At 39.7% G+C, this 26454-nt stretch overlaps 2 long non-coding RNA genes across 2 annotated transcripts in view; one reads left to right on the forward strand and one right to left on the reverse strand.

Annotated features, from left to right (window-relative positions):
* Nucleotides 1–18996, reverse strand: part of LOC129656137 (uncharacterized) — a 60001-nt gene extending 41005 nt beyond the window's left edge. The window contains exons 1-2 of the long non-coding RNA XR_008716214.1: nucleotides 18861–18996; nucleotides 18183–18223 (exon numbers count right to left, since the gene is read on the reverse strand). This is a non-coding gene — a long non-coding RNA (uncharacterized LOC129656137). The remainder of the gene's footprint in view (nucleotides 1–18182; nucleotides 18224–18860) is intronic.
* A 275-nt stretch (nucleotides 18997–19271) lies between these two features.
* Nucleotides 19272–20398, forward strand: LOC129656138 (uncharacterized). Its single transcript, XR_008716215.1, has 3 exons — nucleotides 19272–19400; nucleotides 19951–20017; nucleotides 20118–20398. It is a non-coding gene; the product is annotated as an uncharacterized LOC129656138 (long non-coding RNA).
* The last annotated feature ends 6056 nt before the right edge of the window (nucleotides 20399–26454 follow it).

Below are 26454 nucleotides of genomic sequence, written 5' to 3' on the forward strand. Positions count from 1 at the left end.
AGAGCATTATCAAATCTCCCATTAGTTTTTGCTGAATGAAGCTTTAATGATTAGACACATTCATATCTTTAAACCTGGAAAATGCCTCAAATCAATGCTCCCATCACTCTAACCATTTCTGATGCTCTTCTTTAGAGTGTCTTCAGGGTCACTGTACATCTCTACATGTACAGTGGGAATACCAGACCACCTGACCTGCCTCTTGAGAAACCTGTATGCAGGTCAGGAAGCAACAGGTAGAACTGGACATGGAACAACATGTTCCTTTTCCAAATAGGAAAAGGAGTACGTCAAGGCTGTATATTGTCACCCTGCTTATTTAACTTATATGCAGAATACATCATGAGAAATGCTGGGCTGGAGGAAGCACAAGCTGGAATCAAGATTGCCGGGAGAAATAGCAATAACCTCAGATATGCAGATGACACTACCCCTATGGTAGAAAGTGAAGAAGAACTAAAGAGCCTCATGATGAAAGTGAAAGAGGAGAGTGAAAAAGTTGGCTTGAAGCTCAACATTCAGAAAATTAAGATCATGGCATCTGGTCCCATCACTTCATGGGAAATAGATGGGGAAACAGTGGAAACAGTGGCTGACTTTATTTTGGGGGGCTCCGAAATCACTGCAGATGGTGACTGTAGCCATGAAATTAAAAGATGCTTACTCCTTGGAAGGAAAGTTACGATCAACCTAGACATCATATTAAAAAAGCAGAGACATTACTTTGATGATAAAGGCCCATCTAGTCAAAGCTACGGTTTTTCCAGTAGTCATGTATGGATGTGAGAGTTGGACCATAAAGAAGTCTGAGTACTGAAGAACTGATGCTTTTGAACTGTGGTGTTGGAGAAGACTCTGGAGAGTCCCTTGGATTGCAAGGAGATCTAACCAGTCAATGCTAAAGGAAATCAGTCCAGAGTGTTCATTGGAAGGACTGTGGTGAAGCTGATACTCCAATACTTTGGCCACCTGATGTGAAGAGCTGACTCATTTGTAAAGACTCTGATGTTGGGAAAGATTGAGGGCAGGAAGAGAAGGGGACGACAGAGGATGAGATGGTTGGATGGCATCACCAACTCAATGGACATGAGTTTGGGTAAACTCTGGGAGTTGGTGATGGACAGGGAGGCTTGGCATGCTGCTGTCCAATGGGTCGCAGAGTCAGACATGATTGAGCAACTGAACTGAACTGAACCGAGGCACATATGCACAGTTACCTATATAGAAAAAGAAAAACTTGAAAATTATCCACTATTTTTTGTGAACATCCCACAAGTTAAGGCAGCAGGGGGGAAGCAGAAAGGATCTAAGACACTAAGGAGATAAGTAATTTGGGTATATTACTTGTAGTCTCTTTCAGCTGATCTTTTGTTTTATTTCAAGTTCAGGAAATTAAATTAATCATACTTTGGTTTTTTAAGGCATACTTTCATCATTGGCTCATGTAACTCATTTATTTATTTGTGTGCTTGCTTATTTAAAATATAACACACACCAATGACTCCACAGCCTAACACAGAAGTTAGAACATTTACAATAACTTACATACTTCCTGTGTGATTCTTTACCTCTTGTTTCTCTGTATCAGCTCTCACTATACCATGACAAGAGGAAATTCTGGGGCTGGCAGAGGATATACTCGGATATTTTATAAAGTTCTTCTTAGTGAAAAAAAGTTTTTGTAAAAAAAGGAAGCACACAAGTTGTTCAATTAGGATGGAACATAGAGATTTTAAGGAGAGAGAATGCCTGAAAAATAAAGTCATAGTATCAAGAACGTATGCTATACTAATGAACTTGGACTGTCATTGTAATAATATGGAGTCACTGTGTATTTTATTGTTCTTCAGAAAGACTCACTAATCAGTGGTACATAGGCATGGAAATGAGGAGGAAAAATAAACAGGAGCAATGGTTGTTAAGCTGGGTACTCAACAAGTGTGCATTAAGCATCAGGTGCAGTGCTAGGCTCCAGAGAAACAAAGATGGTTTCTGCACTCAAAAATCTCACAGTCAGTTGGAGAGACAAATTCAGACAAGTGCCATGGGTGACGCTAGAGAAGTCTATACAATGGAGAAGTGAAACCCAAAGAGTGGACAGTCAATTCAATTAGAGAAATGAGGAATATCCAGAAAAGTCTTCACAGAGAAGGTCATGTTGGACCTGAGCCTTGAAAGGTGACTTCAAAAGAATGCTGAATAAAACCAAAAACTCAAGTCTCAGAAATAAGATTGGAGAGAGAGTAGTGTCAGTGTCTTTTAATCCAAATTCTACCTAAGGTTCACTTGGTTTCTAGAACTTTACTATAATATGTGTAAGCATGTTGAAAGCAGGGGCCACACTATTTGTTTCAACAGTGCATAGTCAATGAACCAGAGGACCTTCAAAATCGCTCAACCCCTTGGACGGTATTTGAAACGGAAATAAAATCCACAGTTATATATTTTTAAAAACTTTAATTTCTTCTCTTGTTTATTTTTCTCATACCCTGGAGTACTTTTCATGCCATTCTCCTAGAAACTCTCTAAAAATATCTCCTCCTCCACACCTAGTCTGAGTACTCTGGTTGTTCAGTCTTTCACACCTATCTTTCTTTGCATCACAAATCCAAAAATTTCAGTCCTGGTAATAGAAGAACACTCCTCAGGCAGCAAGAAAGGTAAAGAAACTGCAGGCAAAGCCTTTTTTTTTTTTTTTTTTTGCAGATTAGGGGAAGGAAAAGGCTGAGAATACTTTTAGATTATTTTTGTCTTCAAACAATCATAACACCCAAACACCCACTTTTCTAAAACACTGGATTTGTCAAAAATATGTATATTTTGTGTCTTCTAGCCAAACTACTTCCTGAAATTTTAGAAGGCTAAAAAACAATAGGGTAGAAAATCTGGTGAAAACCAGACATGGGAGGCTATTAACTTAAGCTAAGAAGCTTGAATTTATACTCTTATCAATGGAGAATTAGTCATCAAGTGTTTTGATAAGAAGGTAATGTATTAAATAATTGGAGGAAAGATAGTTTTCAGACCACTGACAGTCGATTATTATCTTAGTGTTAGTCATAACTCTACATATTTAATGATATGATTATTTCTTCTCCTAAGAACCTGAGTTTATCACTCACTACAAATAACCACTGGATTGTAAAATGTCCCTTGTTTTCCTAGCATCCAAATCCATTTTCTTCTCAACACCCATTTTACTTGCTCAGCACACCTGAAACACCCTTTTTTCCTTCTAAGTCAAGAAACCAGACTTCCTTTCATCAAAGGCAACCTCAAAACCCACATTCTAAGGAATAACTATCCTGTACAGACACTGAATGTTTTCTTTGTTTTCACTCTTTTTATTAATTGTTGTCATAGAGTTGCTAAATCATGTCTGACTTTTTGCGACCCCATAGACTGCAGCATGCCAGGCTTCCCTGGCCTTCACTATTTGTGGGAGTTTGCTCAATCTCATATCTGTTGAATTGGTGATGGCATTCAACCATTTCATCCTTGATTGCTCCTTTTTCCTCCCACCCTCAATCTTTCCCAGCATCAGGATCTTTTCCAATGAGTCAATTTTTGCATCAGGTGGCCAAAGTATTGGAGCTTCAGCTTCAGCATCAGTCCTTACAATGAAGATTCAGGGTTAATTTCCTTTAGGATTCACTGGATTGATATCCTTGCAGTCCAGGGGACTCTCAAGAGTCTTCTCCAGCACCATAATTTGAAAGCATCAATTCCTCAGCACTCAGCCTTCTTTATGGTCCAACTCTCACATCTGCACATGACTACTGGAAAAACCATAGCTCTGACTATAGTTTCCATATCCTCCATTGATTCAAACATAAATTGTTCCAATTTTGTTTTTGCAATTTTTAGAAACACTGCCTTGTTGACAAAAAAATTCTTCTTTCTTTTTAAAAAATTAATTCCAAACTTAATACCATATGTAGCTTAGCTCCTGTTTATGAGACTGCCTGTTTTCAAAATACAGAGGTAGAATAAATACACTTTCTTGAGTTTCAAGTATCAGTAGAACTCATCTTGAATAATTATTAATGAATCATCAACACCTGTCTCTCCCTTCTGAACAGGTGAAAGATGCTTACTTCCCTTCTGCACATGTTCTAGAGAAGGACTTCAGCTCTATGTGTGTTCTAGATGTGTACCTAATCTCTGCATGTACTATAGAGTCATATTATTAAAAATTACACATTTATATATTCTGTGCCCATTAACATAGATTTATAATTAATATTTTATGCATTTGTCTTTTAAATCATATAGAAAACATATAGAACAAATCATATAGAAAAATATGAACCATATTTTCATATCAAATTTCACGTCAATTTCAAATCATAATTTCATATCAAAATAAGAAATCAAATAGAAAAAAGTTACAAACCCCAAATGCAATAATACTGGCTTTTATATTTCCCTAACACTTTACCTTTATGAGAGTTATTTATTTCTTTGAATAGCTTCAAATCATTGTCTAGTTCCCTTTCATTTCAGCTTGAAGGACTCATTTTACCACTTCTCATAACACAGCTTCACAAGCAATGAACGCTTTCAGCTTTTCTTTTTTTGATTAGGGAATATCTTAATTTCTTTTTCATTTTTTGAAGAATAGTTCTGTCAGATATAGAATTCTTGGTTGGCATTATTTTTGTTACCAGCACTTTAACCATGTCACACAGGGCTTTATGCCCTTCAGACCTTCTTATGTGGAAAAAGCTGTTAATCTCATTAAGGATATTTTGTATGTAATGAATCACTTTTATCTTGTCACTCTCAGGATTCTCTCCTTTGATTGTTTAGTAATAGGTTTCTTAGTGCAGATCTCTTTGGAGTTTATCCTACTTGAAGTTTGTTAAGCTTCTTGGATGTGGATAGTCATATCTTTCATCTAATTGGGGAAATTTTAAGCCATTAATTCTTCAAATGTTATTTCTAGTCTTTCTCTAGTCTCCTTCTGCAATTCAAAAAAAAAAAATGTGTATGTGGAATACTTGATGAAGTCCCACAAATCCTTTAAAATGTGTTCTTTTTTCTTCAATCATTTTTCTCTTTCTGCTCCTCAGACTGTTTAATTTCAATTGTACTATCCTCAAGTTTTCTGTTCTTTCTTCCACCCACTCAAACCTGATGTTGAATCCATATAGTCAATTATTTTTATTAAACTGCTATACTTTTCAGCTCTAGCATTTCTATTTTGGGTCCTTTCTATGATGTCAATGTTTTATTGATATTCTTTGTTTATACATTGTCCTCCCAGTTATCGTTGATGTTGTTGCTGTTGTTTTCTAGGTCTTCATTCAGAATTTTACTTAAATCTTTGATTTAAAGTCTTTGTCTATATTCTCCTCTAGGAGTTTTATAGTTTCTGGTCTTATGTTGAGATCTTTAATCCATTTTGAGTTTATTTTTGTGTATGGTGTTAGAAAGTGTTCTAGTTTCATGCTTTTACAAGTGGTTGACCAGATTTCCCAGCACCACTTGTTAAAAAGATTGTCTTTAATCCATTGTATATTCTTGCCTCCTTTGTCAAAGATAAGGTGTCCATATGTGCGTGGATTTATCTCTGGGCTTTCTATTTTGTTCCATTGATCTATATTTCTGTCTTTGTGCCAGTACCATACTGTCTTGATAACTGTGGCTTTGTAGTAGAGCCTGAAGTCAGGTAGGTTGATTCCTCCAGCTCCATTCTTCTTTCTCAAGATCGCTTTGGCTATTCGAGGTTTTTTGTATTTCCATACAAATTGTGAAATTATTTGTTCTAGCTCTGTGAAGAATGCTGTTGGTAGCTTGATAGGGATTGCATTGAATCTATAGATTGCTTTGGGTAGTATACTCATTTTCACTATGTTGATTCTTCCAATCCATGAACAAGGTATATTTCTCCATCTGTTAGTGTCCTCTTTGATTTCTTTCACCAGTGTTTTATAGTTTTCTATATATAGGTCTTTAGTTTCTTTAGGTAGATATATTCCTAAGTATTTTATTCTTTCCGTTGCAATGGTGAATGGAATTGTTTCCTTAATTTCTCTTTCTGTTTTCTCATTATTAGTGTATAGGAATGCAAGTGATTTCTGTGTGTTGATTTTATATCCTGCAACTTTACTATAGTCATTGATTAGTTCTAGTAATTTTCTGGTGGAGTCTTTAGGGTTTTCTATGTAGAGGATCATGTCATCTGCAAACAGTGAGAGCTTTACTTCTTCTTTTCCAATTTGGATTCCTTTTATTTCTTTTTCTGCTCTGATTGCTGTGGCCAAAACTTCCAAAACTATGTTGAGGAGAACATAGGCAAAACACTCTCTGACATACATCACAGCAGGATCCTCTATGACCCACCTCCCAGAATATTGGAAATAAAAGCAAAAATAAACAAATGGGACCTAATTAACCTTAAAAGCTTCTCCACATCAAAGGAAACTATTAGCAAGGTGAAAAGACAGCCTTCAGAATGGGAGAAGATAATAGCAAATGAAGCAACTGACAAACAACTAATCTCGAGAATATACAAGCAACTCCTACAGCTCAACTCCAGAAAAATAAATGACCCAATCAAAAAATGGGCCAAAGAACTAAATAGACATTTCTCCAAAGAAGACATACAGATGGCTAACAAACACATGAAAAGATGCTCAACATCACTCATTATCAGAGAAATGCAAATCAAAACCACTATGAGGTACCATTTCACACCAGTCAGAATGGCTGTGATCCAAAAGTCTACAAGTAATAAATGCTGGAGAGGGTGTGGAGAAAAGGGAACCCTCTTACACTGTTGGTGGGAATGCAAACTAGTACAGCCACTATGGAGAACAGTGTGGAGATTCCTTAAAAAGCTGGAAATAGAACTGCCTTATGATCCAGCAATCCCACTGCTGGGCATACACACTGAGGAAACCAGAAGGGAAAGAGACACATGTACCCCAATGTTCATCGCAGCACTGTTTATAATAGCCAGGACATGGAAGCAACCTAGATGCCCATCAGCAGATGAATGGATAAGAAAGCTATGATACATATACACAATGGAGTATTACTCAGCCATTAAAAAGAATACATTTGAATCAGTTCTAATGAGGTGGATGAAACTGGAGCCTATTATACAGAGTGAAGTAAGCCAGAAAGAAAAACACCAATACAGTACACTAATGCATATATATGGAATTTAGAAAAATGGTAACAATAACCCTGTGTACAAGACAGCAAAAGAGACACTGAAGTATAGAACAGTCTTATGGACTCTGTGGGAGAGGGAGAGGGTGGGAAGATTTGGGAGAATGGCATTGAAACATGTAAAATATCATGTTTGAAACGAGTTGCCAGTCCAGGTTCGATGCACAATACTGGATGCTTGGGGCTGGTGCACTGGGACGACCCAGAGGGATGGAATGGGGAGGGAGGAGGGAGGAGGGTTCAGGATGGGGAACACATGTATACCTGTGGCAGATTCATTTTGATATTTGGCAAAACTAATACAATTATGTAAAATTTAAAAATAAAATAAAATTTAAAAAATAAATAAATAAATAAAGTCTTTGTCTAGTAAATCTAATGTCTGACCTAGCTCAAGGATGTTTTCTGTCAATTTATTTCCTGGGAATAACTCATACTTTACTGTGTCTTTGTATGTCTTGTAACTTTGGTTAAAATGTTCATTGATATTTTGAACTTTATAATGTGATAACTCTGGAAATAATATTCTCTCCTTCTCCAGAGGTTTTTGTTATTGATTGTTGAGGACTTCAGTCATCCATTTTATTAAGTTACTTTCCTAAACTGTTTTTTGCAAAGACTGTATTTGTTGTCATATATGATCCCTTAAGTCTGTTTTGTTCTCAGCAGATAGTGATCTGACAGAGACTTCCTTAAATCCTGAAATTTACTAATTTCTTTCTCATTAAGCTCTCCCCCAGTTGTTACAAGTTTTTTGTTAGATTCTAAAGTTTTAAAAACATGATTCTATAAGCTTTTGCAAGCTTAATGGCTGCTTCAGTGGAGTGGTCAATTCCTGAAGCTTTCTACTTCTCCATTTCTGTGACATCCCTCATGCACCTCACTTCTGTATATGCTCTAGATGCACACATCACATCTTAATGTGCTCTAAACACATGCTTTCATGTGTGTAATTCAATTCCAATTTGTCTCCAATCACAGCATCTCACAAGGGGCTGTAAGTAAGAAGACTGACTTCCTAGCTTGCTTATCTTTCATTCTGTGGAAAAGATGAATTCCTTTTATACCTACATAGTTTTTTTTTTCCTTTCCATTTGTTCCTCAGAATAGGCCTTAATAATTCCTCTTTACCAATTTTTCTCTAGACCTACAGACTACAATTTGCAAAGCATGTCAAAAAGCACTATGATCCCTTTTTGTTCCAGTCTTCCAGTAGTTCCCTATAAGGAATAATGAGTTAATGCTTGTAAACCCCTCTGAAGTATTAGGATATTACATATTACTGGGAAGAGGCAAGAGCCGTATGTTAAAAATTAATTGGAGGAAACCACTTGCAGACTGTAATAATGAAACATCCCAAGTTCCAAGGGCACTGGGGACTTCAAGTAAACAAGCCCTCATTAATTTGGCTAATTAGTCACTTGCTGTATCTGCTGGTTTATAAGCGGCACCCTCTTAAGCAGAAAATTGAGCCATAAAGTGTTAAGAACCATATGTGTGGTAAAGATGGCATCACTATCCTACACCTAGGATTTCAAAGCATATTTCATACACCCAAAAATGCATTTAGGAGATGTGGACAATTCAGACTTACCCACATAATTTTAATGGACAGAGGGAAGATAAGAAAACATGTCCTATTCTGATAGATGGTAGAAAGAGGAAAGGTTAGAAAGAAACTGATGGAAATAGCTATTAATTTTTTCCCATAAGGGAGGCCAAGGGGTCGTTTAGACTAGACCTCACACACATGGGTGACTGGTCATTACAAGAGGCAAGTTTGATTTCTATAACTGGCAAATGCACAACCCCATATACTCTGCTACTGGGAATCTTGTCTTATAATGAGAGTGAGGAAATTAAATATCTCACCTAAACTGTAGCAAACCTAGTAAACTATACTACCACCCAAACAGAGCCTCAGTTTACAGAGTTGAAAATTTGTGTCTACCTATGTCGTGTCTTGCTTTCTCTGACTGAACAAAAAGATATTGGGAAAGTCTTATTTCCCATTTCCTGTTTATAATAGCTTACAACAGCACCATCACTTCCCTGGCTTCGTTATTAACAGCTGGAGACTCTCTGGTTTCAATAGTGTTACATTTATAAACCAGCTCCCAGATTGAGTCAGACCCACATTTGGCTAATACAGCACATCATGTGTTCAATGTTGTTTCAATCATTAAAAACTTTTCTTGATCTCGTTCTTAAACTCTAGTGATCTATTACTTCATATTAAAATTTAAAAAGTACTAAATCCATATTTTGTACAAAAGCACTAACTTACAGAGTACAAAGATGAGTGAGATTTTTCCTATTTTAAAGGGCTTAAGGGGCTTCCCAGTTGGCACTAGTGGTAAAGAGCCCACATGCCAATGCAGGAAATCAAGACACACTGGTTGGGACCCTGGGTTGGGAAGATCCCCTGGAGAAAGAAATAGCAACGCGTTCAGTATTTTTGCCTGGGAAATCCCATGGACAGAGGAGCCTGGCAGGCTACAGGTCATGGGGTCCCAGAGTCAGACAAAACTGAGCATGCACACACACACAGACACACACACACACACACACACACAAAGGGCTTAAAGGTTGCCTCTGTAATGACTGTCATCTCCTAGGACAAAGAGCATGTTACTGTTCGTAGAATATAATGGCTAACATCCTGTCATCTAGGAAACAGAATAACTTCCAAATTCCAGCCTCACTAAGAAATCCATGATTCCAAAGGCATTAATTTATTAATAAGTGAGTCTCAAATGGCACTTGCACTTTTTTATCACTGAATCTGTCCCAGAACAGGTCTCTACCACTTTCCAGCTCAGTCCAGGTGGGCCAGAGTTGCAGAGAAACTGTGGAATAAACAGGGCTTACTTAGTTGGTACAAAGAGCAAATGTAAATATCCTTATTAGCAGGCAAAGAGCTAGAAAATATTTTTGAGTGTTGCTAATGAGTGGAAGAAGAAGCTGCTTTTATCATGCAGTGGTGCAAATTAGATATTTATGGGTTTCCTGTGGTGTTCAAGGTGTTGCTCCTTTCCAGTATTTTAGGAAGAAAAGCTTTGTGTTCTAAGAATAACTTCATTGATGATTCTCCCTCAGGCACAAAGCTATTCTGATCTGGACTGGTAAATTTTATCTGAAGAGCCTGAAACTCTCAGGGAGTATAAAGTATACCCTTAGCCTTTGGGGTGGGGGGGTAAGTATTTTTGTTTAACAGCTTTATTGAGATATAATTCACATACCATACATTTCAAGTGTACAATCCAACAGTTCTGGGTATATTCACAGGTATGTACAACCATCTCCACAATTTTAGAACATTTTTATCACCTTGGGAAAAAAAAAAAAAAAACCCTGTACCCTTTAGCTGTCTCATATCACATTATTGCCCACATCCCCTAAACCACTACTAATCTATTTTCTGTCTCTGTAGATTTCCTTGTTCTAGAAATTTAATATGAATAGAATCATATAACATGTGGTCCTTTGTGACTGCCTTCTTTAATTTAGTGTAATGTTTTTAAGGTTCATCCATGTTGTATCATGTATCAGTACGTCATTCCTTTTTATGGCCAAATAAAATTCCATTGTACGAATAGAACGCATTTTATCATCCATTTGTCAGCTGATGGATGTTTAGACTGTTTCTGCCTTTTGGTGTATTGAATAATACCACTATAAACATTCATGTATAAGTCTTTGTGTGGACATATGCTTTCGTTTGTCCTGGATATATACCTAATAGAATTGCTAGGGCATACAATAACTCTATGTTTAATCATTTGAGGAATTGCCAGATTGTTTTCCAAGGTGCTTGCATCATTTAGCATCCCCATTCACAGCCCCACAACCGTTAAAGATTCTGATTTCTCCATATCCTTGTCAACACTTGTTATTATCTGACATTTTATTCTAGTCCTTCTGTGTACTATATAAAAGGGTATCTCATGATTTTGATTTGCATTTCTCTGATGACGACAGAGGATGAGATGGCTGGATGGCATCACTGACTCGATGGACGTGAGTCTCAGTGAACTCCGGGAGTTGGTGATGGACAGGGAGGCCTGGCGTGCTGCGATTCATGGGGTCGCAAAGAGTCAGACACGACTGAGCAACTGATCTGATCTGATCTAATGACTAATAATGCTAAGCATCTTTTCATTTGTTTTGCTTTTTTTGTTAGTTACATGTTTCCCTTGGAGGAATGACTATTCAGATCTTTTGCCTATTTTTTAACTAGGCTATTTGCCTTCTTATTATTGAGTCGTAAGAGTTCTTTATATATTCTGGTTTAAGTCCCTTATTAGATATATGACGTGTCAACACTTTTTCTCATCCTGCGGATGGTATTTCCACCTTCTTGATTGTGTGACATTTTTCATGGCAATGAAATTCTGGAGAATCTTTGTAGCATGTCGTGCCTTTGTAACATGAATCAACATTGCCTAACTCCTTCACCTCCCTCTCTGACATGACCAGCTCTGAACCCCTCCTCTCATCTCCACACCACTTCTCTCTTCTTGCCTGTTCAACTTCAAGTCACATTGTCTATCCTTCTATCATTTAGACACACCTAACTTTTTCCCAGATCTGAATCGTGACATTCATATATCAATTCAAATGTCCTTTCCTCAAAAAGTCCCCCACTACTGCCCATCCATATCACCCCATTTAGTCACTATCACATCCCCTTTTTAATTTTCCTCATAACACATGTCTGTGTTGTTTATTTACTTGTATAAATATGAAATTATTCCACCAGAATATAAGATCTCTTAGTGTAGGAACATATCTGTTTTGTTCATTGCTGTTTCCTAAGTTCCTGGAAGAATCTCTGTCACATAGTAGATGCTCAATAAATATTTGCTGAATGAATGAATGAGTCCTCTGGTCCAGACATTGTGCCAGGGGCTAGGGGCTACAGATTCCCAAACAAGGTTAATGTTTCTTTAGAAGCAAGCCTTGTTGGCAGTGTGCTTGGGAGAGGTATATGGCTATTAGCAGGAAATTCATGTGATAGGATAAGTTAATTTTTAACTGTTTATTTTTAAATAAACTGTTTTAGATATGCAAATACTCAGAACTATTTTAATCAGCCTTATTCTGCTCACGCATACACTTTTCCTTGCATTTCGCTCCTGCTAACTTACCTTGCAAGAATTTTCCACATTTTCACTACAAGTAGAGAGAAATGAGTGGTCTGACTGTGCTCTCTTCCTCCATAACTCATTGACTGATAATTAATAACCATAATCATAACTATGTTTTTTAGAAAAAGTTTGCTTCTCTGGCCTTAGATGGGAGGGAAAAGCCATCTCCTTCTTCTGATCTAGTTGAAAAGGCCCAGGCCTTCTTTCAGTCCCAATTTACCTAGCTGGGTAACCTCAATTCTTGTGTGGTTTTTTTGGCTTAAATTTCTACCCCAGTGATTTTCAGTTGATTAAGATTTTTCCTACCTAAATTATGCAGCTTGTGTGAGGATAAGTAGGGTAAATGTGAAAATATTTCTAGCTCTTCTAGCGAAGGGAATGTGTCATCATCAACTTGGCATCTTCAGGGACTCCCAATTTAGTCAGGTGCAAAAACCTTTCCTAAGAGAATCCACCTCGTGCACCTCCACATCCTTGGCTAACTGGTCTCCTCAGCCTGAAATGTCCTGCCCCTTCCCTTTTTTTCTGCAACTCCCTTCCAGAGCTCAAGATTCCTGTAAATATCCTTCCACTCCAAGGAATGCTGGTTCTGAGTATTCCTATTCTGGGCTCCAGAATCTTCAATGTGACAATCGTATAGGGATCAACAGCTTCAAGATTAAGAGAAAACAATGGAAGATACACTGTACAGTGAGGACTATACACACATACTCTGTGACAAACTAGAAAGCACATACAGTGTGTTTCCTAACAAACCAGTGATAATTTTTTTTTTTTAGTTTTTTTATTTTATATTGGAGTATAGTCGACTAACAATGTTGTGTTGGTTTTAGGTGAATGATAAAGTAATTAAGTTATACATGTATCTAAGCCTTCCTCAGCAATCAATGCAAAGAAATAGAGGAAAACAATAGAATGGGAAAGACTAGAGATCTCTTCAAGAAAATTAGAGATACCAAGGGAACCCTTCATGCAAAGATGGGTTCAATAAAGGACAGAAATGGTATGGACCTAAAAAAGGCAGAAGATATTAAGAAGAGGTGGCAAGAATACACAGAAGAACTGTACAAAAAAGCACTTCATGACCCAGATGATCACAATGGTGTGATCACTCACCTAGAGGCAAACATCCTGTAATGTGAAGTCAAGTGGGCCTTAGGAAGCATCATTACGAACAAAGCTAATGGAGGTGATGGAATTCCAGTTGAACTATTTCAAATCCTAAAAGATGATGCTGTGAGAGTGCTGCACTCAATATGTCAACAAATTGGGAAAACTCAGCAGTGGCCACAGGACTGGAAAATCCCATTCCAATCCCAAAGAAAGGCTATACCAAAGAATGGTCAAACTACTGCACAATTGTACTCATCTCACACACTAGTGAAGTAATGCTCAAAATTCTCCAAGCCAGGCTTCAGCAATACGTGAACCGTGAACTTCCAGATGTTCAAGATGGTTTTAGAAAAGGCAGAGGAACCAGAGGTCAAATTGCAAACATTTGCTGGATCATTGAAAAAGCAAGAGAATTCCAGAAAAACATCTATTTCTGCTTTATTTACTATGCCAAAGCCTTTGACTGTGTGGATCACAATAAACTGTGGAAAATTCTGAAAGAGATGGGAATACCAGACCACCTGACCCCCCCCCTGAGAAACCTGTATGCAGGTCAGGAAGCCACAGTTAGAACTGGACATGGAAAAACAGTGAAGGCTGTATATTGTCACCTTGCTTATTTAACTTCTATGCAGACTACATCATGAGAAATGCTGGGCTGGAAGAATCACAAGCTGGAATCAAGATTGCAGGGAGAAATATCAATAACCAATAAGGGTGGATGACACCACTCTTATGGCAGAGAGTGAAGAAGAACTAAAGAGTGAGCCTTTTGATGAAAGTGAAAGAGGAGAGTGAAAAAGTTGGCTTAAATCTCAACATTCAGAAAACCAAGATCATGGCGTCTGATCCCATCACTGCATGGCAAATAGATGGGGAAACAGTGGAAACAGTGGCTGACTTTATTTTTCTGGGCTCCAAAATCACTACAGATGGTGATTGCAGCTATGAAATTAAAAGACGCTTACTCCTTGGAAGGAAAGTTATGACCAGCCTAGATAGCATATTAAAAAGCAGAGACATTACTTTGTCAACAAAGTTCCGTCTAGTCAAGGCTACAGTTTTTTCAGTAGTCATGTATGGATATGAGAGTTGCACTATAAAGAAAGCTGAGCACAGAAGAATTGATGCTTTTGAACTGTGGTGTTGGAGAAGACTCTTGAGAGTCCCTTGGACGGCAAGGAGATCCAACCAGTCCATCCTAAAAGGAAATCAGTCCAGGGTGTTCATTGGAGGGACTGAGGTTGAAGCTGAAACTCCAATATTTTGGCCACTTTATGTGATGAGCTGACTCATTTGAAAAGACCCTGATGTTGGGAAAGATTGAAGGCAGGAGGAGAAGCAGATGACAGGGGATGAGATGGTTGGATGGCATCACCGACTCAGTGGACAGGAGTTAAGTAAACTCTGGGAGTTGGTGATGGACAGGAAGGCCTGGTGTGCTGCGGTTCATGGGGTCACAAAGAGTCGGACACAACCAAGTGGCTGAACTGTTACTATTGCTGCTGCTGCTAAGTCGCTTCAGTCGTGTCCGACTCTGCGCGACCCCATAGATGGCAGCCCAACAGGCTCCCCCGTCCCTGGGATTCTCCAGGCAAGAACACTGGAGTGGGTTGCCATTTCCTTCTCCAATGCAGGAAAGTGAAAAGTGAAAATGAAGTCGCTCAGTCGTGTCCGACTCTTCGTAACCCCACGGACTGCAGCCTACCAGGCCCCTCCGTCCATGGGGCTCTCCAGGCAAGAGTCCTGGAGTGGGTTGCCATTGCCTTCTCCAGAACTGTTACTGTTACTGTTACCCTTTTTCAAACTCTTTTCCCAATTAGGTTGTTACAGAATATTGAGAAGAGATCTCTGTGCTATACAGCAGGTCCTTGTTGGCTATCCATATTAAATATAGTAGTGTGCACATGACCATCACAAACTCCCTAACTATCATTCCCCCCACCATTAACCCCTGGTAACCATAAGTTCATTCTCTAGGCCTGTAAATTTGCTTATCTTTGTAAATAAGTTCATTTGTATCATTTTTTTTTTTTAGGTTTAACTCTCAGTCAGCATGGCCAAGAGGTAAAAGTGCCTACTATGAGCTAGCTAATCTAAAACATTCTTTTTTTTTTTTGGAGGGGGGGCAGGGGCATGGCCACTGCATGGCTTCCTAGATGGTAGATCTTAGTTCTCCAATCAGGAATCAAACCTGGAATCCCACAGTGAAAGCACCAAGTCCTAACCACCGGACTGCCTTGGAATTCCCTAGATCATTATTCTTGCAGCCTCTGTGATGCTTCTCTCAGCCCACACTGCTCACCTCCTCTGTTATCTGCATTAATATATTTACTCCTTTCTTCAGGGTTTGTTTCAGATGTTCACAATCCTGCTTATGCATGTTATCAAACCATGCATAGTTGTGCAAAGCCTATACTGCCAAGAAGCACCCAATTTGGCAGGGGCGAGGCAGCGGGGGAGGAGTAGAGACTAAAATCTACCTTATCCTCTGCTAGCCATACTAAGAGAAAGAGGTGTCTTTTGTAATCTGTCCACCCAGAGGCAGTGATATTTGGCAGTTCATAGTATATAAGCTAGCAGCAGCTCTCTTTCACAATAAAAAGTGGAGATTCAATCTTTGTCAGTTAATTTCTACAGAAGACTGCATCCCTCTAAAACCCTGGGTAAAGGAGCAGAGTCCAGGATGCTGGCTTGCCTCTCTCTAACCTCAGTGTGTCTGGTCCAGGGCACATGGTCTCTGCATGATGTGTGCTCTCTCCTCTTAATCAGTGTTTACCATCCACAAAGAGAAAGCATTTTTTAAAGCTTTTGCTGAAACACTTCTTTATTGGGGTCTGAAATGAGAACTACTCACTCTTCAAGATAACACTGTTTCAGGAGTCACTCCTCCCAGTGGTAGCGACTCAGGATGAAGACAGTTAACTTATGTAATGTTCAATATCCTGTGGGTTACACATACATTACCACTGAAATTCAGCATCTAGTGAGAAAGGCCACTTGATCTGTGAATTTTGCCCCTATTTCCTTTTCTAAAAAAATGTTTATGGTACATTTTATAATATTGGGGTGAGGAGTGAAATAACTATATAATATTTGACTGAATACCAAACAGGAATGAAACTACTTGCAATATCGTTTCAATATTTCTCTAAGATCTTAATGAAATTTTCAGTTTAAAGGAGTCCCACACAACTTAAATACATAAGGCAATTTGCAGAGAAGCCCAAAACTCCATCATCTTTAAAATAAGTATGCTGTCATTAAAAGAAGTGGGCTTCTTTTCAATGCACTAAAATGTAAAAACATTACTTCAAATAACATACCAGTCCAATACACCACAAAAGGAGGAGAAAGCTGTCGAAAGGATTAATAATGAGAAATGACAGAACTTTTTTATATCTATCTCTGTGTTTTCCCCTTTCTCCTTAAAAGAAAAGATACTATAACAAATAAAAGTTTAATAAGTAAAAAATGCATTTTAAATGAAAAACCGTGATTAACTTATTAAGAACCATTAAGTATATAATTACAAGGATTCTATTACATTACGATACCAATTTCTTTAAAGCCAGAAATAATACCTTCTGAAACTTTAATTATTTAAATGAGAAGAGAAAGAGGCATGTTATCTTCCCTGACAAAGATTAAAATCAATTTAATTGCTTCTCTGCTGCCTTGACATGATTCTTGCTGTGAGTCAAGCAACCAAAAAGGGAAATTAATACCGCAGCTGTTAATCAAGTGATATCCGTGCACTCTGTTTGATTACATCAGGGAGAAAACCATTGCTGCTTGGCTGACTTGTGCATCTGCAAGCACTCTGTGTTGTTGTTGGGAGCTGGGTTAGCTCTGAGAGGTGTCCGGGCTGGACTGAATTTTTAAAGCCTGTGATAGCACGAGGTGAGGCATGGCCTAGGGAAACCGCAGGTTGCTGCGTTTGAGCCTGAGTAACGGCAGTTCTATCAGGACAGAGGTCTGTTTCAAATTAAATTCACCCTTTGGCACCTGATTCCACTGTCCACAGTGTGAGTACAAAGAAACACAAGGGCATCGTCAGGGCTGGAGAATGAGAAAGAATATGAGAATGTGGCTAAGATGGATGCTTTTTTGCCTGTAGAGCAGAACAATATATTTTTCAAGGTAGACAGTAGCAGTTTCTAGAGGTCAAATACCAACTACCTCACCCGAATTAGAACATGCATTTGAAAGCAAGGTACAGTGGTAAGCGAGGCGCGCCTCCAGGCCCTGTGTCTGCTCATTTAAAAGCAGGGCTTTTGTTAAACACCAGCACTGTGAACATCCTGCGGCATCCATGCTTTGCAAACGAATGTATCTGATTGTAAGAAAATGGTATTGTGAAATATTGATGAGTCTGGAAATACAAACTAGTACCAGCCTCACCAAGTCTTATCAGCCCTTGTTAACTTTACAGATGACGAGAGGCACCGGAATAACTGAGGTTGTCAAAACTAATGGATCTCAGGCACTTTGCACCCACAGAGTTCAGATTCATCAGGGGCCCTTTTTTTCAGGAACTTTTAACCCTCCCCTGCCTGTCTGCCTTCTCTTCTCAGAGACAGAGGAGAATAATATAACAAGTCTCAAGCATATACATTCCAGAAGAAAAATTTCTGAGAACCTTATCTTTCCCCTAGAAAGGAGAAAACCTCCAGTAAGACAGAGAAATTTGATTCAAAAGAAAAGTTTTGTATTTGGACTTTTTAACATTCCTACCAGTGATATGAAAGGATCACAGGGAAAGCTCCCAGCAAGACCTGTTGAAGGAAAAGTTTATATTTAGCAGGATACACAGAAAGGCAAAAAACAAAACAAAAAAATCATACCACCCTCAAAAGATAACTCAATATTTTTTTTTCTTTTTACATTTCAAAAAAATTATCACTGGCTCAATTAGCCCATGGGATAAGTTAAGATGCCCATCAGCTTTTATTTTACCTGAGCTTAGTTCACCTGTCCCCAGGATCTGTAAATGACTTTGCCTGGCTCTTTTTCATCAAATACAACTCATCCTACTATATTGGATCACCTTGCTGTTAGCCTGGCACTGTCCCTCCCCATTTCAATTTGACCAAATTGAAACAGATGCCCAGAGGCCGTGGAGATCAAGAGTGGTATAACAAAATTTGGAGCCAGTTTCCGAGCTTAAATCAATATTTAACGGTAAGCCTGCTTTTATTTATTTATTTTTTGGCAGGCTTTTACTGGCAAATATCACTTTAAACTGAAAGCCAGGAGCCTTAATTATAAAGGATGCTGTTCAGGCTATATTTTGAAAAACAATAACTCGTTTGACAAGACAACCTGGTAGTTTAAGGGATTGTACTCCCCCAGAATAAGGCAAAAAGGAGAGTGTTATTGTTTTCTATATCCTTCAAGGATGTATTTAATTACCTCGTCTTCAAGCATACAGAGGAGAGGGAGATGGGGAATAGGAGCTGTTTAGTGTTTCAGTCAAACCAAGCGGAAGCCCCAGGCCCACTGGTGACCTCGAAGGAACCACAGTCCAAGCCGATGCAGGAGCGGGAGCCATGGAAAGAGTGTGATGGAAGACATTTACTGAGATGGGGAGATCGCCCACAGGACTTACACAAGTGGACCTCTGGCTAGCATGAGAACTAGTATGCATGCTACCAGTGGCAATCTCTCTTTGATCTCACTCCTCTCCAACACGTGGGGCAAATCTCTTGATGAGTCCATTAAAACAACAACTAGAGAAGAAGTGACATTAGGTAAAAAATATAAGCCCACTGGGCTTGCTGAGCCTAGCAAACCTGGGACTGGAAATTTTGTTTCTTTAGTATAATTTTTAGAATGAGTTGCAGATGCCAAAATTCTCTTTTCACCTTACCTATTCTGAACAGTGATAAAATTAAAAACTGGTGATCCACATAAGTTATTATGAAAGATTTTTGAAAATCAACGCATTCACAGGTATACAAAATGAATCCACATCCAACTTAGCACCATTCTGCAGCTAACAATTATTTACTAATACCAAGGAATCTATTTCAAAATGTACAGTCCAAATTAGCAAGCAATAGCATACATTCCACAACTGCTGAATCTACAAGCCTATCATAAATGCTGCCTTTTACCTTCAAGAGTATTTTGAGATTTTCTAAAGAAGGAAGCTGTCATTTGCTTGAATACATAGAACTAGTTTGTGGGTTTAGAGAGAGAGACTATAATACAGCTCACCAAGAAACAGAAGGGACTCAAAAGCCATCATGTAAAGGAGAAAAGAAACCAGTCCCCACATGGGCACCAAGCCTATTTCTCCCCTGCTTGCCAGAACATAAAACCAGGTAGTCTTTCCATGTGTTGTTATGTAGTTTTATAAATGCAGACCAGCCTCCAGGCCTTCTTTTTCTTCTGGAAAAAAAAATCCAAAAGCTTTTCGGCACTGAAACACCCCCACCCCCACCCCCACCCACCACCCAGGTGGTGGAGACCTAACACTTGCCTTTTGCTTCTCCTCCAGCTTCTGAGCAAAACGACTTTCCCAGGATCTCTTCCAGACGTTCCTATAGGTTCTCACGCCCACCTCTGTGAGCAAGCTGATGTAGGGGGGTGGGGGGAACCCCCATCTACACCGACATAAACACAGTTGTAGGACTTTAATTTTGTTCTGTCGACTTCCCTTTGCAGCTTGTCTGTCTCTCCCATGTCTGCCACCCGCAGCAGGAGATTAAAAGAACAGAGGAGGTAGGAGCTCTTGTGAGAACCACGGGAATTTGGCAGAACCTTTACAGGAACCATATGGCAGCAACTTTGCAGTTACACGAAACACTTCTATGGGAGAAGATATTATCCCCAAAGAATTTTTCTCATCCTTCTCAAATGGATCAAGCATCCCTGAAAGGATGGGAATGATATTTTCAGGAAAGACTATACAAATACAGATTATATGTGACTATAATATATCAAGCAGGAACAGTCATCATTACACTCCATGATATCTTCACTAATCCCAAAAAAAAAAAAAAAAAAAGACAGGAAAGAAAATACATAATATTTCTGATACTCCTATAGCTTTTTAAACCTGCTTATAGCACATTTTATTCATCTGTGTAATGAACAGACTGAGCAAGATAAATGGTTTTCAATTTTTTATCTTTATAGCAGACTCCTTTTTTCAAAGGAAATCTTATTCAGAAGAACTTCAGAACATTAAAAATAATAATAATAATAAAGATAATGACAGAGCAGATCTGGCTGAAGCAAGGGTGGAAGGTCTGGGCCTACTTTCTCAGCTTCATCACTTTTCTTTCTTTTTTTTTTTTTTTTGAAAGAGTCTTCCCCAGACTATTACTTATTATTATTAATTCTAAATAGGTAGAACAAGGAAAGACACCCATCTACTCCAGATCTACCAGAGCCAAATGTGCTTTACTTTCTGGTTAAGAAATACAAGCCATGAGTGACATTGCCTTTGATGGGTCTGTGACCACAACCAGCCTTACAGTCCACATGCATTTCACATAATGATCCAGGGGCAGGACTCAGCTAACAACCAGGACCAGCACTCAGAAAGGAGGTGGTCTCGGGACAGACTTTGGACCACACACCCTTGAAATCTGTAGTGAATGCAGCCAAGGAGAGATATGAGACTGACTCAAGAAGGGTATCAGTACCCCCAGACCACTTCTGATTTAGAGCTTTAAGAATGCTCTGGTGATAGTGGATCAGAATTTTTACACCACAGAGATGCCTGTATGTGGCCTGAATTTTTTTAAACATATTTAAACTCAAGTTCACTTTGAACGTAATGTGTATGGTTTATTTCCTAGGCCATTTTGACTTCCTACCCCCCTCAACTTTATAGGAGCTTATAAAGTCTTAAAGCCAAAGAAGTCCTCAGATATTTTAATGCAAATGCTCTTGAATCAAGGGACGTGAGCCCAACTCTTGGTCAGCTGGGGTCATGATGGTGGTACCCTATTAGAAAGAATATGAAAACACCCTTTAACTGTGGTCACTAAAGATACACTGGTTATTGTTTTTCATTAAGAACATGTCCTAGAAGAGGCACATATTAACATGGTTCACTTTCTCTGGGTTATCCTGTGTTTAAGAAACAAACATTCATAATAGGAAGAGAGGCAGAGGTAGCATTTGACGGAAAAAAAAAAAATTAGATGAGTTTCAGTTTTCTATGACTATTGTTAGACTTTTGGAATAGTATTTGTTCCCCTTTCAAAGTGTCCTGCCACGGGAGGATCTTGGTGTAGTTTTAGAAGCCATCACTTTTTCCTTGATGAATGAGCCTTATTTCACCTAGACTTTCAGAGCTCCTCATCAGAAAATGTGATGATGATGATGATGGTGATATCTTCAACCAGTCTAAACCTACTTCACCACAGGAGGAAGGGCTGGTACCTGATTACTAGTCAAGGAGCCTATTTTTAGCATCAAGGTACTGAGATTGATGGGGTCGGTGTCACACTAAGACATACTGGTTACCTAATGGCAATCCACTCCAGTACTCTTGCCTGGAAAATCCCATGGATGGAGGAGCCTGGTAGGCTGCAGTCCATGGGGTCACTAAGCATCAGGCACGACTGAGAGACTTCACTTTCACTTTTCGCTTTCATGCATTGAGAAGGAAATGGCAACCCATTCCAGTGTTCTTGCCTGGAGAATCCCAGGGACAGAGAAGCCTAGTGGGCTGCCGTCTATGGGGTCGCACAGAGTTGGACACGACTGAAGCGACTTAGCAGCAGCAGCAGTAAGCTAACAATTTAGTGGTCCTTAATCAGGTGTTTGTTTTGTTTTAATACTGTTCAGCATTATCTATAGGGGATGTTGAGGGCTAAGGTACGAAAGAGCAGCTTGGGCTATTGGCAACCACATTCTTTCTCCTCCATTTTTTCTTATCATTTTAGCTCCTGCCAACTACTTCTCAAGAATTTACCTCAGGTGTCTTATCACCCCTTCAAAGCAGTTAGATTTATGTGTTTGTTTGTTTGTTTGTAATATATGTAGTATTCTCCTTGAGAGGAGCTCTAGAAATATTTTTCTCCATCATGTTTCCAAGTATAGTTTCAACCCCAAGGGTATTCGAGTACTCTGAATTATTGACACTCTAAGAAATGACCTGGCTAGGCTGCTGCTGCTACGTCACTTCAGTTGTGTCCAACTCTGTGCGACCCCATAGACGGCAGCCCACCAGGCTCCCCCGTCCCTGGGATTCTCCAGGCAAGAACACTGGAGTGGGTTGCCATTTCCTTTTCCAATGCATGAAAGTGCAAAGTGAAAGTGAAGTCGTTCAGTCGTGTCCAACTCTTCCCGACCCCATGGACTGCAGCCCACCAGGCTCCTCTGTCCATGGGATTTTCCAGGCAAGAGTACTAGAGTGGGGTGCCATTGCCTTCTCCGCTGGCTAGGCTAGCCTCCCAATTTTGGAGAAGGCAATGCCACCCCACTCCGGTACTCTTGCCTGGAAAATCCCATGGACGGAGGAGCCTGGTGGGCTGCAGTCCATGGGTTGCTAAGAGTTGGACACAACTGAGCAACTTCACTCTCACTTTTCACTTTCATGCATTGGAGAAGGAAATGGCAACCCACTCCAGTGTTCTTGCCTGGAGAATCCCAGGGATGGGGGAGCCTGATGGGCTGCCATCTATGGGGTCACACAGAGTCAGACACCACTGAAGCAACTTAGCAGCAGCAGCAGCAGCCTCCCAATTTAGGCTGAGTTTGGGTAGGGTTTCCTCTTTGACAACAGCACCGCTGAGCTGACCTTCCAGTCTAATTGATTCTGAGTGGCCTGTCCTATCAGATCAGCCAAATAACAAGAGTGAATTGCAACCAGGGTTGTTTGGTATTATGGGTCCAGCTGGGACAAACAATTATTGTTGTTTTTTAGCTACTAAATCATGTCTGACTCTTGTGACCCCATGGACTGTAGCCTGCCAGGCTCCTTTGTCAATGGGGTTTCCCAGGCAAGAATACTGGAGTGTGTTGCCATTTCCCTTTCCAGGGGACCTTCCTGGCCCAGGGACTGAACCCGCACTCCTGCACTGGCAGGCAGATTCTTAACCACTGAACCACCAGGGAAGTCTGAGACAAACAACAGCAATTAACAAACTGGAACTGGGGGACCAGGAACCAAACAGAAGTAGGTAAGGGATGAAGGAAATACGTCCTAATCCCTGGATCTTGGGTAACTGCAGGAGATGACTTTGCAGTGTCCTGACATTTACCAGTGACTACAAGGTGTATCACTGGGTTAGAGTGACTCAACCATGGTTGAGGTCAAGGAAGACATGCTCCAGACTCATGAAAACTAAGTAAGATAAGGCATTGTAAAGGCCTTTGTAATTAGTAAGCCACTACTACGCAATTAGTAAGCAAATGCTATGATTACTATCTCTACTATTCTAATTACCAATGTCTCTGAACTACAATTTGCTCAATATTCTTAGCCCTCTCAGAGAATGCAATTAACTTGAGAGGGAAACATAAATAAGGATCATAAGATTTGGATTCAGACAGAGTTGTGTTCAAATTCCAACCCTACCACTCATCAGATTAATCAACTCACTTAACCCTGAGCCTCAATTTTCTTTTCTTCAAAATTGGGTGAACAATAAAAGCTTGAAGGGGTATTATGGGATTGAAGGCAGGATTCTGGCCCATGGTAAATAGTCAATAAATGGCATTTGTTGTTATTGTTTTATTTATTAAGTTGAACTGTCGGCCTGGGGCTCTTTGAAGGAGAGGACTTTTTTGGAATTACTTTTTCCTCTTATAAAGGGAAGACAATTCCTCAGTGCACTCCAGCCAGAGGAGGAGGTCCTCAATTTAAACCTATTAACATATGCATTTCAAAACATTCAGATGATGGCAAGAAAGTTCCAGGGTCACCACAAAATAGCTTCAGTTTACTCTTTCTGTGTCTTGGGGTAGCATGGGTGGGTTGAAAGAGGGGAGGAGGCTCAACTGCTCAGAGAATTCAATTAATGGGTTTTTTTTTGTTTGTTTTTTTGTTTGTTTTTTTAGTTAAAGAAAAACTTTTCTATTGACTTGGGATTTGGAGAGTTTAAAGTTCTAAATTGACTATCAGTATCTCCAAAGATTAGAGAAGAATATTTGATCTTCCCATATTGTGTGAAAAAATGTAGGAGTATTTCACATTTCTTTGGAATGGGTAAAAAAAAGTATCTCAGCAAAGACCGGCTCCTGAGAGACTGAAACGTGCTGAAAACTCTGGCTGAAATCAACTGATCCAAGGCAGACCAGAGACACAGCCGGCTCCGGGAGAGGCGCGGGGACAGCACGTTTTGAATCACTTTTCTCCTGGATGAAAGCCCTGATCTCTGTGGAGAGGCTGAAGTATACGTGAGTCAGATCCTGGTAAAATTCACATACAAGCCAGCAACTCAACAGGTTTTGGGCGCATACAGATCTAGTCTCCAGGAAACATGAAGCTGGAAGGGTTGGCGCAGAGCACAACGCACAGATGCTGGTGGGCGTGGCTTCCTGTTGTTGACGTCCGTCCTGTCCTCTGGTACCCTCTGCCCCAGGTGCCATCATTGGCCTTCCCACCCTCTCACTACACAGTCCACACGCCTCCATTAATGTCTGCAAGCCACACAGCCACATGCCTTCCTTTGCATTCCTTTCTCTCAGAAAGAATAAATAATTGGGGGGGGGGGGATATATATATATATATATGATTTCCCTCCCCCATGTGGCCCTGTGAGCTTCATCTGCGAAAAATACTATTCTCAAAGATTTCACTTCTCTGGAAGGAAGGCGCACATTGTGATAAAGAAGGTAACTGAGGTCTCCTAGGAGCACCTCATCATGTTCCTAGCACCTGGGAAACTGAGTTTACTATTCAATCCTCTACTTGCAGCAGTGAACAGATGTCTCCCCAGCCCCCTTTGCTAAAAAACCTAGAGCGCCATATCCCAGGAACAGATGAAAGCCGTAGCTGGAAGCATACCCAAGCTGAGAATTTACAGATGTTCAATAAAACCTGCAAACAGCCCACCAAAATCCCTGCACAGAGCTGGAAAGGGCACACATCCAGCTCAGCTGGAAATGGGTCCATGGTGAGGGAAAGAAGCAAGAGTCATTGCTGTTCCAGAGACGCCTGTCACAGAGGATGCTGCGGAGCTCAGGCGCATCTTTCAAGAATAGCAACTTTTCAATCCATCGCAGTCTGTTTTTGAACTTCAGAATTCTCACTTCCCCATTAAAAATGTTCAGTTTAGTCAAAGGGTATAACAGATATCTCACTGCCAAGGAATGGTAAGATGTGCAGGCTGAGCCGGGCTTGATGTGAGGCGGAGAGCACAAATACCCTAAGACGCCGCTGAGTAGCCGACCAGGGGGGTCGGCACCGAACAGGCATCCGAGTCTTATTATCCTCCTCCTGATTGCCCTATTTGTACACATTTGTAGAAAGCTTTGCTCACCCGCCCTTTATTCCCCAAATACGGCAGATGGCTTCAGTGCAATGTTTCAAATCAGATGTTAGGCAGAGACCAAGCTGGAGCCCAGAGCATCTGGGTTTTCTGAGAAGCAGAACGCAGAGCATGTGAGAGGACTTAGAGAGGCAGAGGGGAGAGTTTATTCAGGGTACTTACCAGGTCATTTTTAGCCAGAGGGAAAATAACCCCCAAATTTGTATGATTATTCTTTAACTTTAGTTGGAAGAAAAGGCTCATAGTACAGAATAAATGGATTCACTTATTTCAGAGATAGAAATTTTGGGTAAATTCCTTTGTTCAACATACACACAAACAAAATGCTATCACAACTTTTGTATCTAAATTTTTAAATACAATATTAAAAAGACATATAAATGAGGATCAAAATACAAAAAAAAAAGTGTAATTCAGCTTCATGCAATATTCACATTTCTTAAAAACCTAAAGGGGTTGGGTTCATAATACACAATAGGATATGATTCTATGTTTCTGAAAATTATTTATATGTTATCTCTTTAAAGGGTCACCAGGTATAGAGTTAA

Source organism: Bubalus kerabau, chromosome 6, assembly GCF_029407905.1.
Source record: "Bubalus kerabau isolate K-KA32 ecotype Philippines breed swamp buffalo chromosome 6, PCC_UOA_SB_1v2, whole genome shotgun sequence".
Classification (NCBI taxonomy): Eukaryota; Metazoa; Chordata; class Mammalia; order Artiodactyla; family Bovidae; genus Bubalus; species Bubalus kerabau.